Consider the following 16,100-nt stretch of genomic DNA (forward strand, 5'->3'; position numbering starts at 1 on the left):
CCCCTAGATGAATTCCCTGAGGGGTGTAGTTTGCAAAATGGGGTCACTTGTGGGGGGGTTCCACTGTATTGGTGCTTGGGGGGTCTTGCTAATGCGACATAGCACCCACCAAAATTCCACCAGAATCTGAGCTGCAAAATCCAAAAATCACTCCTTCCCTTCTGAGTCCTGCCATGCACCCAAATGGTATTTTTTGGTCACATGTGAGGCATTGCCGTACTCGGGAGAAATTGGGGCACAGGTTTTGGGGTGCTTTTTCTCCTTCATACCTTCTGAAAATGAAAAATTTTGAGCCAGAACTGCATTTTTGTGTAAAAAATGTAATTTTTCATTTTCACTGCCCACTTGTATCAAAATTGGTGAAACCCCTGGGGGTTTGAAATGTACACTATACCCCTAGATGAATTCCCTGAGGGGTGTAGTTTGCAAAATGGGGTCACTTGTGGGGGGTTCCACTGTATTGGTGCTTGGGGGGTCTTGCTAATGCGACATAGCACCCACCAAAATTCCACCAGAATCTGAGCTGCAAAATCCAAAAATCACTCCTTCCCTTCTGAGTCCTGCCATGCACCCAACTGGTATTTTTTGGTCACATGTGAGGCATTGCCGTACTCGGGAGAAATTGGGGCACATATTTTGGGGTGCTTTTTCTCCTTCATACCTTCTGAAAATGAAAAATTTTGAGCCAGAACTGCATTTTTGTGTAAAAAAATGTAATTTTTCATTTTCACTGCCCACTTGTATCAAAATTGGTGAAACCCCTGGGGGTTTGAAATGTACACTATACCCCTAGATGAATTCCCTGAGGGGTGTACTTTGCAAAATGGGGTGACTTGTGGGGGGGTTCCACTGTATTGGTGCAACATAGCACCCACCATTCATTCCACCAAAATCTGTGCTGCAAAATCCAAAAATCACTCCTTCCCTTCTGAGTCCTGCCATGCACCCAACTGGTATTTTTTGGTCACATGTGAGGCATTGCCGTACTCGGGAGAAATTGGGGCACAGATTTTGGGGTGCTTTTTCTCCTTCATACCTTCTGAAAATGAAATATCTTGAGCCAGAACTGCATTTTTGTGTAAAAAAATGTAATTTTTCATTTTCACTGCCCAGTTGTATCAAAATTGGTGAAACCCCTGGGGGTTTGAAATGTACACTATACCCCTAGATGAATTCCCTGAGGGGTGTAGTTTGCAAAATGGGGTCACTTGTGGGGGGGTTCCACTGTATTGGTGCTTGGGGGGTCTTGCTAATGCGACATAGCACCCACCAAAATTCCACCAGAATCTGAGCTGCAAAATCCAAAAATCACTCCTTCCCTTCTGAGTCCTGCCATGCACCCAAATGGTATTTTTTGGTCACATGTGAGGCATTGCCGTACTCGGGAGAAATTGGGACACAGATTTTGGGGTGCTTTTTCTCCTTCATACCTTCTGAAAATGAAAAATTTTGAGCCAGAACTGCATTTTTGTGTAAAAAATGTAATTTTTCATTTTCACTGCCCACTTGTATCAAAATTGGTGAAACCCCTGGGGGTTTGAAATGTACACTATACCCCTAGATGAATTCCCTGAGGGGTGTAGTTTGCAAAATGGGGTCACTTGTGGGGGGGTTCCACTGTATTAGTGCTTGGGGGGTCTTGCTAATGCGACATAGCACCCACCAAAATTCCACCAGAATCTGAGCTGCAAAATCCAAAAATCACTCCTTCCCTTCTGAGTCCTGCCATGCACCCAACTGGTATTTTTTGGTCACATGTGAGGCATTGCCGTACTCGGGAGAAAATGGGGCACATATTTTGAGGTGCTTTTTCTCCTTCATACCTTCTGAAAATGAAAAATTTTGAGCCAGAACTGCATTTTTGTGTAAAAAAATGTAATTTTTCATTTTCACTGCCCACTTGTATCAAAATTGGTGAAACCCCTGGGGGTTTGAAATGTACACTATACCCCTAGATGAATTCCCTGAGGGGTGTACTTTGCAAAATGGGGTGACTTGTGGGGGGGTTCCACTGTATTGGTGCAACATAGCACCCACCATTCATTCCACCAAAATCTGTGCTGCAAAATCCAAAAATCACTCCTTCCCTTCTGAGTCCTGCCATGCACCCAACTGGTATTTTTTGGTCACATGTGAGGCATTGCCGTACTCGGGAGAAATTGGGGCACAGATTTTGGGGTGCTTTTTCTCCTTCATACCTTCTGAAAATGAAAAATTTTGAGCCAGAACTGCATTTTTGTGTAAAAAAATGTAATTTTTCATTTTCACTGCCCACTTGTATCAAAATTGGTGAAACCCCTGGGGGTTTGAAATGTACACTATACCCCTAGATGAATTCCCTGAGGGGTGTAGTTTGCAAAATGGGGTCACTTGTGGGGGGGTTCCACTGTATTAGTGCTTGGGGGGTCTTGCTAATGCGACATAGCACCCACCAAAATTCCACCAGAATCTGAGCTGCAAAATCCAAAAATCACTCCTTCCCTTCTGAGTCCTGCCATGCACCCAACTGGTATTTTTTGGTCACATGTGAGGCATTGCCGTACTCGGGAGAAAATGGGGCACATATTTTGAGGTGCTTTTTCTCCTTCATACCTTCTGAAAATGAAAAATTTTGAGCCAGAACTGCATTTTTGTGTAAAAAAATGTAATTTTTCATTTTCACTGCCCACTTGTATCAAAATTGGTGAAACCCCTGGGGGTTTGAAATGTACACTATACCCCTAGATGAATTCCCTGAGGGGTGTACTTTGCAAAATGGGGTGACTTGTGGGGGGGTTCCACTGTATTGGTGCAACATAGCACCCACCATTCATTCCACCAAAATCTGTGCTGCAAAATCCAAAAATCACTCCTTCCCTTCTGAGTCCTGCCATGCACCCAACTGGTATTTTTTGGTCACATGTGAGGCATTGCCGTACTCGGGAGAAATTGGGGCACAGATTTTGGGGTGCTTTTTCTCCTTCATACCTTCTGAAAATGAAAAATTTTGAGCCAGAACTGCATTTTTGTGTAAAAAAATGTAATTTTTCATTTTCACTGCCCACTTGTATCAAAATTGGTGAAACCCCTGGGGGTTTGAAATGTACACTATACCCCTAGATGAATTCCCTGAGGGGTGTAGTTTGCAAAATGGGGTCACTTGTGGGGGGGTTCCACTGTATTGGTGCTTGGGGGGTCTTGCTAATGCGACATAGCACCCACCAAAATTCCACCAGAATCTGAGCTGCAAAATCCAAAAATCACTCCTTCCCTTCTGAGTCCTGCCATGCACCCAAATGGTATTTTTTGGTCACATGTGAGGCATTGCCGTACTCATGAGAAATTGGGGCACAGATTTTGGGGTGCTTTGTCTCCTTCATACCTTCTGAAAATGACAAATTTGGAGCCAGAACTGCATTTTTGTGTAAAAAAAATAATTTTTCATTTTCACTGCCCAGTTGTACCACAATTGGTGAAACCCCTGGGGGTTTGAAATGTACACTATACCCCTAGATGAATTCCCTGAGGGGTGTAGTTTGCAAAATGGGGTCACTTGTGGGGGGGTTCCTAACTTTTAGCATCTTATGGTGCCTAGAAACCTACATGGTGCCTAAAAAATAATCTCATAAAAAGGAGGCTCCAAAATCAAGTAGGTGCTCCTTCTATTATGAAGCCTGTGGTTTGGTCAACGTGCACACTAGGGCCACATATAGGATATTTATGAAAACAAAAGAATTGGGGGAATCAATTTTTAGTCACATTTTTTTAGTAAAATGTACTGTGTTCCTTAGAAAAATGTATTAAAATTGCAAATCTGCAAAAAAAATGACATTTTGAAATTTCACCTACACTTTGTTTTAATTCCTGTGAAACACCTAAAGGGTTAACAAACTTCCAAAATGCTGTTTTGAATACTGTGAGGGGTGCAGTTTTTGAAATGGTATCATTTATGGGGGTGTCTCACATACAAGTCCCTCAAAGTCACATCAGAACTGAACTGGTCCCTAAAAAAATCAGTGTTTGAAATTTTCTTGAAAATTTGAGAATTTGCTATTCATATTGTAAGCCTCCTAGTGTCCAAAAAAATTAAAAGGAAGTTGAAATAATGATGGAAACATAAAGTAGACATATGGTCTATGTTAGTTATTAACTATTTTGAGTGGTATGATTATTTGTCTCACAAGCAGAAAATTTAACATTTTGCAAATTGCTAAATTTTCCATTTTTTTACGACATTTTGGTATTTTTCACAAAAAAACACAGACTGTATCGACCCAAATTTACCACTAATTTGAAGTACAATGTGTCACGAAAAAACAGTCTCAAAATCACTGGGATAAGTAAAAGCAAAAAAAAGTTATCCCCACTTAAGTGAGACATGTCAGATTTGAAAAAAAGGTCTCTGTCAGGAACGCAAAAACTGGCTCTGTCAGGAAGGGGTTAATAATAATAATGATTCTATGAAGGGCAGTACGGATGGTGTAATGGTTAGCATTACTGCCTCACAGCACTTAGGTCATGGGTTCGATTCCCACCATGGCTCTAACTATGCGGATTTTGTATATTCTCCCCGTACTTGCTTGGGTTTCCTCCGGGTACTCCGGTTTCCTCCCACAATCCAAATTGGCTAATTGGCTCATAACAAATTAACTCTAGAATGTGTGGTAGGGAATATAGATTGTAAGCTCCACTGGGGCAGGGACTGATGTGATTGTTCAAATATTCTCTGTAAAGCGCTACGGAATATGTATGCGCTATATAAGAATGTTAATAAATAATGAAGTGGATGCAATAAATTCCTTTGTGATTTTAATTCAAAGAATTTTAACAGAGGATGAGGCACTTCTGCATTAATAAATGGTTGTAGACAGTCATAAATGTTTGCACTAAAACATACGATTTTCCAGGATCCTTTAACAAAGTTGTTTAAAAAAAACAGGATGTCAGACACATTGGGCGAAATGTAATAGGGTGCGATTTTTGGACGAGTTCCAAACTCGCCAGAAATCGCACCTTTAAAAATTGCGTTTTTTGCCGCGAATTCGCATATGTAATGAGATGCGAATTAGCGGCAAAAAATGCGATTTGCAGCGATTTCGGACGATTTTCAGTCATGAAAATGTGCGCATTTTCATATATGCGAGTTTGGGTAAAAAATATTTTTTTTTAAAAAACGGCGTGGGGTCCCCCCTCCTGAGCATAACCAGCCCCGGGCCTTAAAGAGCCGGTCCTGGTTTCATAAAATCAAAGGAACAATCAAGTTGGGGTTTCCATGATTTTATAAAACCAGCACCAGGCTCAAGGGCTGGTCCAGGTTCCCAAAATACGGGGGACAAAATGACTGGGGGTCCCCCGTATTTCAAGAACCAGCACCGGGCCCAACCAGCCAGCAGGGTAATGCCACAGCCGGGGGGAGACTTTTTATACAAGTCCCCCCGGCCAAAGCATTCAGCCCTCTGACCGGTCAGCATGGGCAGGGGTCCTGGGGGAGTGGGGACCCCCCCAAAGAAGGGGTCCCCCCCCTCCAGAACTTACCTGCCCATGCTGAAGCCCGGGGCTGTCCTCGATGCCCCTGGGCTGTGGGCATCGAGCTGATTAATGGTGTAAAAAAATAGATAAAATCCTATTGTGTATTGCTGTGGAACTATGAGTCCCAGCAAGCCTGCACCACATGCAGGGACTTGGAGAACCACAAGTCCCAGCATGTGGGGCAATAAAGGGCCCGCTGGGACTAGTAGTCCCACAGTACTACAAATAGTTAAATAAAAACACACACAGACAGTACAACTTTAATACACACCAAGCCCATTCATCCATACTCACCTATGTTGACACGAAGCTTCGGACCCCTTGTCCAGTAGAATCCAGAGGGGAGGCTGTGGAGAGAAATCATACTCACCACAGATGTCTTCAGCGCTTCCCCGGGAGCCCTGCAGCATTTTCCCCACGATCACCGTCCTCCGGTGTTCTGTTGACATCTGGGTCTCCGCCCCCGACCGGGACTTAGCCCCGCCTACCAGCCAATGATGTCCGGGAAAACCCCCATGCTGGACCATCATTGGCTGGTAGGCGGGGCTAAGTCCCGGACTGGGGGACTCAGTGCTACAGAGGCTGAGAGCGCGTTTGGCTGAGCTATGCGTCTCCATGGAGACGCATAGCTCAGCCAATCAGGACTGAGCTATGCGTCTCCATGGAGATGTATCGGCCAATCGCGCTCTCAGCCTCTGTAGCGCTGGAACAGCGCTACAGAAGCTGTTAGAAGCAACGGAGAAAGCCGGTTCTCCCCGCTGCCTGTCAGTGCGGGGGGAGCCGGCTGTGAAGCAGCCAGACCAGCGCTGGATCCAGGAATGGTAAGTAACGCTGGTGTAAAAGCGAGGTGTGTGTGTGTGTAATAAACTTTTACTTCTCTCTGTGTGTGTTTTTTATAAACATTCTTTTTACAGGTGGACTACAAGTCCCAGCGGGCCCATTAATGCCCCGCATGCTGGGAATTGTGGTTCTCCAAGTCCCAGCATGTGGGGGAGGTCTGCTGGCACTTGTAGTTCTCCGGTATAAAACAATGTAACGTATGATCGATTTAACCCTATCAGGCCAGCATCCACTGGCCACGGACGCCGGTGACAGCCCCGGGCTTCAGCCCTGGACGGGTGAAGCCTGGGGGGGGGGGGGACCCCTTTATTGGGGGGGTCCCCACTCCTCCAGGTACCCCGTCCAAGGCTGACCAGCCACGGTGCTCATGTTTTGGCCGGGGGACCTTGTATAAAAAGTGTCCCCCGGCTGTGGCATGACACCGTGGGCTGTTGGAGCCCGGTGCTGGTTTCAAAATACGGGGGACCCCCCAGATTTTTTGTCCCCCGTATTTTTGAAACCAGGACCGGTCCAAGAGTCCGGGGCTGGTTTCAGAAATACGGGGGACCCCTATGCTTTTTGTCCCCCCGTATTTTTGGAACCAGGTCCGGCTCAATGAGCCCGGGGCTGGTTATGCTTAGGAGGGGGGACCCCACGCCGTTTTTTTTTAATAAAAACACTTTTACACATTTTTATTAACAGGACCATGCACAGATCTCAATGATCTGTGCATGGTTCTGTGAAATTCGCCTGTCAGAACCTGGTCTATTTTTTTTGCGATTTTTGGTAACATTTACCAAAAATCGCACCCTATTACATTTGCGAGTTGTATACTTTATAATGGGAAAACATCTGGATGCGATTTGAAATGTGACTAAAAATCGCACTTCTAAAAGTGCGATTTCGCGGTAAAAAGTGCGATTTTTTACCGCGATTTTCAACCTATTAAATGTGCGATTTTCGGAAAATGTGCGATTTCGGCCGTTTTTGACCAAAAATCGCACATGTCTAAAAATCGCACCCTATTACATTTCGCCCCTGATGTCACGTACAGTAAAAACCTATTGTAAATGAATTTGTATAACCATTGAAGACACATATCACTTTTCATTTTAAAGTGCTAGGTATCAAATGAACAGCCATGGACAAAATCTGCACATTCTGGCATCCAACCAGCTTAATGTTCACAAAAAGTACAATAAGAATGGTAAAACAGAATTTTTATTTTATTCTCAAAATATACCAAAAGCAATGGTGTTCATAACGTGAACTAGTAGTGTGCCTTTGTACCGTTTACCTATTGATAGCATAGATATATAGATATATTTGTTTAAAGTGATAATACAGTACCAAACTTGATATAAGGAATAATCATTTCTAGTTTCCACAAAGGAATATGTGCTTTATTCAGAGATGCATGCAAAATCGACACTGGATGCAGTGAAGCGATTTTTGTCCACATTAGGCATGCACCAGAGCCACATGTGCACATGCTGGGATATATAATCGACTGCTCATGCACAATTTCTTTTAACAAAACCGAGTTTGAGAAAGGTAATGGGGCAAGGGGGAGGTGTATCCAGAAATATACAGTATGGCCATGTTAGGACCATTTTGTGGATGTGCCCTAGTTAGCCACTGTAAATTTAGTGTAGTATAGAGGACGGATTGTGTATCTGGTGCTCCAGATGTTCCCACTTATGTATGTGAGTGACATAATCATCGTTGTGCACAAGACAACAGTGATCTCTCTGCACAAGACAACAGTGATCATCTCTGTGCACAAGACAACAGTGATCATCCCTCTGCACAAGACAACTGTGATCATCTCTCTGCACAAGACAACAGTGATCATCTCTATGCACAAGGCAACAGTGATCATCTCCCCGCACAAGGCAACAGTGAACATCTCTGTGCACAAGACAACAGTGGTCATCTCTGTGCACAAAACAACAGTGATAATCTCCCTGCACAAGACGACAGTAATCATCTCTGTGCACAAGACAACTAGGATCATCTCCCTGCACAAGACAACAGTGATCATCTCTCTGCACAAGACAACAGTGATCATCTCTCTGCACAAGAAAACAGTGATCATCTCTTTGCACAAGAAAACAGTGATCATCTCTCTGCACAAGACAACAGTGGTCATCTCCCTGCACAAGGCAACAGTGATCATCTCTGTGCACAAGACAACAGTGATCATCTCTGTGCACAAGACAACAGTGATCATCTCTGTGCACAAGACAACAGTGATCATCTCTGTGCACAAGACAACAGTAATCATCTCTATGCACAAGGCAACAGTGATCATCTCTGTGCACAAGACAACTAGGATCATCTCCCTGCACAAGACAACAGTGATCATCTCTCTGCACAAGACAACAGTGATCATCTCTCTGCACAAGAAAACAGTGATCATCTCTTTGCACAAGAAAACAGTGATCTTCTCTCTGCACAAGACAACAGTGGTCATCTCCCTGCACAAGGCAACAGTGGTCATCTCTATGGCCAAGGCAACAGTGATCATCTCTGTGCACAAGACAACAGTGATCATCTCTGTGCACAAGAAAACTAGGATCATCTCCCTGCACAAGACAACAGTGATCATCTCTCTGCACAAGACAACAGTGATCATCTCTCTGCACAAGAAAACAGTGATCATCTCTTTGCACAAGAAAACAATGATCATCTCTCTGCACAAGACAACAGTGGTCAACTCCCTGCACAAGGCAACAGTGGTCATCTCTATGGCCAAGGCAACAGTGATCATCTCTGTGCACAAGACAACAGTGATCATCTCTGTGCACAAGACAACAGTGGCCAATTTTGTGCACAATACAAGTGTTTGTCTCTGCACAAGGCAACAGTGATCATCTCCCCGCACAAGGCAACAGTGCACAAGACAAGAAAACATCTCTGTGCATAAAATAAATGTGATCAACTTTGTGGACAGGACAAGAGTGATTGTCTCTGTGCACAGGACAGTGCTAGTTCACTCACAATGCTCTGCAAGATCGCTCAGCACACAGCACTGTGTCAGCGCTGTGTGCTGAGAGATCTGTTGCTATGTCCCTACACATGGAGTGATGTAGAGGCATTTTAGTGCGATCGCTTAGAAAATGTCCCTAAATCGATACGTTTGTAGTCCTGATAAGTCGATTCCTATGTTAAAGCACTTCATATAAAAATTAAACAATGCTTTTGCTAAACAAAATAGAATTAAATGCCAACACTATCACATCCATTGATTACTTCTTTAAAATGCATTGTCTTACTGATATTATAACATGAATAGACATCACAATGCTAATGTATTAAATACTCAGCTGAAGGTGATATAACAAATCAGAAGTTTTGAAAGTGGACATCATCATCATCATCATCATCATCATCATCATCCCAGCATGTGTTTATACTAGCCATTGGGATGCACTCATGTCTAATTCTGTTGCATTTATATGACCCTTTACTATACCTAGTATAAAGTATGCTTGAAAAGCCCTGTCCCCCCATGTCCTACCTGTCCAAATATAATACGTAATACTTAATAGGGATGGCACAGCAGCCTCCATTGTGGACAGATGTACTGCCTAACAATACATACACCCAACATGCAAATATCGGCATAAGTATATGTTGTTATTTAATTACAGGTCGGTCCTCCAGGTAACTTTCTCATGCTTCGTCCTGCTTCGCTGTAGGAATATATTGCTATCCTTCACCTGATGCCACTAGTCTGTCTCTCCGTACTAACCATCAGCTCATCTTCCTCTTTTCCTTGTTCAGTAAAAGCAAAATCTAACAAACAATAAAAAAAAAACGGTACTTGTTTCCTAGCACGGCCACAATCATTGGGATCGTGTACCTTTAAGTTAAGGTACACGATCCCCGCGATGGACCCGATTTCCTTTGAAATCAGGTCCATTTTGCCGGCAAAGGAAAAATCGGGGGCATTGCGTCGGTCGGGACCATTAACATTGGCTCCGACGCGACCGACGCGATCCCCCCGATTTTGCCATAGGCTTCAATGTTAAAATATTTTTTAACATTGAAATCGGGAGCATCGCGTCGGTCTTGTGCCATTATAATGGCACAAGATGAGATGGACTTGATTAAGTCCATCTCACATAGGAAAAAATGTAAAAAATGTGAAATGGGGCAATATGACCCATTTCACATTATATATGGCCCCGTCATCACCCCACGATAGACGCCAACCCGAAGCGTGGCGAGCGGCGGCGGTGCGCGTCCTCTGACCTTTTCATTCCCCTACTATCCACGTCAGCGTGGAGATGAGAATATATAGTGTGGCGAGCGCAGCGAGCCACCGAGCCCGAAGCGTGGCGAGCGTAGCGCGCCCCGCGAGGGTCCGCGTATACCTGTGAAGCTATGCGCGTCCCCTCGCGGGGTTCGCTACGCTCGCCACGCTTCGGGCTCGGTGGCTCGCTGCGCTCGCCACACTATATATTCTCAACTCCACGCCGATGTGGATAGTAGGGGAATGAAAAGGTCGGAGGACACGCAGCGCCGCCGCTCGCCACGCTTCGGGTTGGCGTCTATCGTGGGGTGGGGTTTACGTAGTAAAATTTGGGGGTCTAGGGAATATTTTACATTGAATCCAATGTAAAATCGGGTCCCAGGGACCCTATTCACATTTGATTCAATTAAAAAATCGGGTCGGTCGCGTCGATCACATTGCATGCGACCAAATCGCATGCGATGCGATCGACGCGATTTTTCCGACACGACCACCCCGATGGAAATCGGTGTGGCCGTGCTAAGAAACAAGTACCAAAAAAACCTTGAATGGTGGAACCAGAGCCATGTTTGGAGCATGCTGTGGTCCTTTAGTGCATCCTGGGGCCCTTTAGTGCATGCTGGGGCCCTTTAAGTATACAAGCAATATATAAGTCTTGTGAGGAGGTCAGGGTTTGGGCACACTCTCCCGGGGTAGGCGGGCACCTCCAAACACACAGCAGTCAGGAAATTAGCACAGCTGTTGACAGTTTTCAAGCAACCTTTTATTGTGCAGTACATAGAACAGGGCCCTAAATAAACCAAATCGATTCCCTCTCTCAGGGTGGTAGGACCTAATGCCTTTACCACCATCAAAGGCATATGCACAGTACTTACTGACGGTAAATCAGTGTCACCCCAAAAACTCTTATCTTGCTTTTAAAAAAAGAACAAATTACCAAAGTCTCCCATTTATCACTTTACCAATGCTTTTATCAAAGTTGTTGCTTAAATAGTACCACTGCACCACTGATAAATATGATAGTTACCATATCTGTATCTCCCAGGGTTGCCGACCCTCCCGGAATTTGCGGGAGTCTCCTGAAAATCGGGTCCTTCCTCCCGGCCCCCGGAAGGGTGGGCAACCCTCCCGGAATCAGGGGGACCCCCACTGAGCCCCCCGATCGCGGCATTTATATGCCGCAATCCGCGGGTCTCAGGGGAGGGGGCGGAGCTAAAACGGCACAATCGTGATGTTTTAGCCCCGCCCCCTCCATGGATAACTGTTATTGCGGCTATTTCTTGTAATGGGGGCGGGGCTTAATGACGTCACAGTTAAGCCCCGCCCCCAAAACGAGTAATGCAAGATTCCTCTCCGGGCTTCTCCCGGAGAGGATTTTTTCAAAGTCGGCAACCCTGGTATCTCCAAATACATGTATTTAAACAAAATAGTTTGAGATTACCAATTTGCGGTCAGTGACAAGGAAATGTTTTCCCTCCAAAAAGTTAGGCCAAGCTCACACTACACTGAGATTCTTCAACTGGCTATACAGTAGCACTACCTCTCTGCAGCTTGGAAATGTAGATGCACCAAATCACTATTTTTTTCTTTCTCTTCTTTTCCTGGATACTCTATATGTATGGCGCATGTGAACCCTCCAGTTATAACCCATACATCATGTGAATTGTTCTGTATATACTGACATTCAGGTAAAATGTCTATCAAGCTACAGTATTAGCTGCATTTCTGTCTACAGCACAGCTTACATTCCTGGAGGCCTGCAAATGTTACAGTGTGCGACTGACATGACACATGCTATCATCAGTAGTGTTTCTTGTTTAGGCAGTCAGATGGAGGAGTTCTTTGAGCTTTGTTTGACACTGTGCTACATGTATTGTGTGCATTTGTTTTGTTTTGCTTCACTTGATGTTGAGTAAACCTGCAGTGGCTATGTATGGTAATGGGTGTACGCCTATTGGTTTAGTTTCATCATCTAGAACATATTCTGTACAAAGAATAACCAAATCACATGTCACTCATTGCAGCATGTTGACTTGTCCTTAAAGGAAAAATGTTTTTTCTTCCAATGTATGTGTACCTATTCGCTAGAATAAAGAATTTACATTTGGCCGTGATCAGGGGCGGATCCAGGATAAAATGACAGGGGGGGCACCATGATAAAAAGGGTTTAGGTGGGGGAGGGGCGGTGTTAGTGGTGCCAGTGTACATGCTAAGAGAGCGGCAGAGAGGGTGGGAATGGGATTAAAAATAGGCCCTGGCATTTAAAGTATGCAGGCCCACCATGGCGAAAAAAGTCAAGGATGTAGTTGTGCGCGCACCGAAGGCGCGCTCCGGAAAAGGTTGTGTGGCCACTCAACAGGGGGCATGTGCTTGAATGTAGTGTACAACTTCTACACATTATGCAACAAAATACTAGACCCCATTAAACTTGCCCCTTACACATGATGCCAAATGGAATGAGCCAAAATTCACATAATGCCACATGGATTGAGCCAAAATTCAAATAATGCCACATGGATTGTGTCAAAATTCACATAATGCCACACAGATTAAGGCAAAATTTACAATACGCATAAACAGGGACATTGTCCACCAAAGGCGTGCATCAAACATTTACACCATAATGTCCATTACACGTTAAGTTACACGCCATTATGTCCATTATGTATTATGCCAAACACCATAATGCCTATTAAAAATTATGCTACATAAGTGCTGATTATCTACATGCTCATTGCCAAGGGTTCCATGCTCATTGCCAGAGGTCGCATGCTCGTTGCCATGTGGGATTACATGCTCATTGCCAAGGGGGAATACATGCTCGCAGTAAATGGTAAATGGGGGACAACTGCCGCCGGGCAGAAGTGATAGCCACTGACAGTGGCAGAGCCTGGCTGTATTCAGAGCACTGCAGGTCCCAGCTATTTTAAATAATACCCCTGTCACACCAGAAAATGCATTCCCAGGTTGGCCCCTGTCACACCAGCCTAGTCCATGCATTTTCTGGTGTGAGTGGGAGAGAAACCCACCCTCCCCCCTTTAACCAGTAATCTCATTTAACCGGCTATATCTTCGGAACCACCTGACCCATTTACATGAGACAAGTATTATATTGAAGAACTTTTGAGTGGGCTTTGAATGATTTTGGTCCAGTGAAATTGGAACGTTTGGTTGCAGACTAATCTGCCCTCAAAGTACATGAACAGCCATGAAATTACATTTCAAAAATAAAAAAAATCGGTTTACACGCAATATCTCTGGAACCAATTGACCCATATGGACCATGGTAGCATATCAAAGGGCCAGCGATTTGGAATTGAATGAGATCAACCACAAGCTTCTATGATGCCAGGGAGGGAACTGGCAGCTGTCGGAACCAGGTGGGGGTCAGAAATTGACGAGTCCCATATTATCCTACGGGGGGAAAAAAAGTTACAGCTTTGCCAAGTGATATCTCTGGTTCCCGGGGGGCTAGAGACACGGGGCTGGGCTCGTTGGAAAGCCCTGCTCCTCAGCAACAAAATAAAAGGACAGGGGGGCACGTGCCCGGGTGCCCCCCCCCTGAATCCGCCACTGGCCGTAATGAAATACTTAATACTTTACAGAAAAGTTGTCAAAGTTGATAATTGCTGATTATCTATCTATCTATCTATCTATCTATCTATCTATCTATCTATCTATCTATCTACAAGTAGCTGTCCCAGGAGTGTGTAACCCCTATAACAGACAGGCGGCACTCACGAGCGTTGGTGATATCCAAATTTTATCAGATTAAATGGTGATACAGGATAATCAAAGCATAGTCGACGTTTCAAAGCCTTAACGGCTTTTTCCTCAGGACGTGTGCTTCTGAAAAGTGCTGATAGTGCTGTGCAAAAAAGATCAGAGCCGTGAGCTCTCCTACCTTATCTAGCAGCTTGTGCGAATGAGAAAGCCTCACAGACGCCGGTGATTCCCGGCCGAGCTTCCGGGTTGTCAGTTCCGCCCACTCGATGACGCGGGGCCGTTGCTGGGATACCATAGACGCTGGCTTCAGGGTTTCATCGGCTCCGTGTCAGGCTTGTAAACGTAAGACCAGCAGTAACAGACTGTTGGATGGAAAGCAAATGTGAAAAAAATGACACTTCTAATAAAAACGCTGCTAGATTAAAAAACGTGAATAGACATAGTTAAATAAAGACTAGGGGTAATTTGCTTAAAAAAGTTAAAACGCGATGGTAACTTAATATATGTTCAATGTACTCAGCGTTTTTATTAGAAGTGTCATTTTTTTCACATTTGCTTTCCATCCAACAGTCTGTTACTGCTGGTCTTACGTTTACAAGCCTGACACGGAGCCGATGAAACCCTGAAGCCAGCGTCTATGGTATCCCAGCAATGGCCCCGTGTCATCGAGTGGGCGGAACTGACAACCCGGAAGCTCGGCCGGGAATCACCGGCGTCTGTGAGGCTTTCTCATTCGCACAAGCTGCTAGATAAGGTAGGAGAGCTCACGGCTCTGATCTTTTTTGCACAGCACTATCAGCACTTTTCAGAAGCACACGTCCTGAGGAAAAAGCCGTTAAGGCTTTGAAACGTCGACTATGCTTTGATTATCCTGTATCACCATTTAATCTGATAAAATTTGGATATCACCAACGCTCGTAAGTGCCGCCTGTCTGTTATAGGGGTTACACACTCCTGGGACAGCTACTTGTACATTCATTCTGAGGAAGGCACCGGGGCACCTTGAACTTGTTCGACGAGAGTGCCGGACAAATCCATCCCTTATCTATCTATCTATCTATCTATCTATCTATCTATCTATCTATCTATCTGACTGACAGAAATTGTGGGTGGTGAGCCCAGGTGCAAAAATATAAGTTGGGCCCCTCTCTTCCAACCCCACCCAAGTTCACAATATGCAACAGTGCAGTGGGTGACAGGGAGAGGCAGGGGGAGGCAGACTGTGACAGGGACAAACAGTGGGTGACAGGGGCAGCATTGGGCTCCTTAGTCCCCAGGGTTGTCCTTCTGAAAGGTTCTCCACTCTCCACAGAGGAATGCTGTAGCTCTGACAGTGTGACCATCAGGTTCTTGGTCATCTCCCTGACTTGGGCCCTTCTCCCTTAATCACTCAGTTTAGATGGCCGGCCGGCCAGCTCTTGGAAGTGTACTGGTGGTTCCAAACTTCTTCCATTTACAGATGATGGAGGCCATTTTGCTCATTTGGACCTTTAAAGCAGCAGATATTTTTCTGTACCCTTCCCAGATTTACGCCCTAAGACTATCCTGTCTCGGATGTCTAGAGACAATTCCTTTGACTTCATGCTTGGTTTGTGGTCTGACATGCACTGTCAAGTGTGGTACCTTATATAGACAGGTTTGTGCCTTCCCAAATCATGTCCAATCAACTGAATTTATCACAGGTGGACTCCAATTAAGGATGATTAGTGGAAACAGGATGCACAAGGATGATCATTGGAAACAGGATTGCTTCATAGCAAAGGCTGTGAATACTTATGCACATGTG

The sequence above is a fragment of the Crinia signifera genome, chromosome 1 (assembly GCF_055691185.1).
Source record: "Crinia signifera chromosome 1, ASM5569118v1, whole genome shotgun sequence".
Lineage (NCBI taxonomy): Eukaryota > Metazoa > Chordata > Amphibia > Anura > Myobatrachidae > Crinia > Crinia signifera.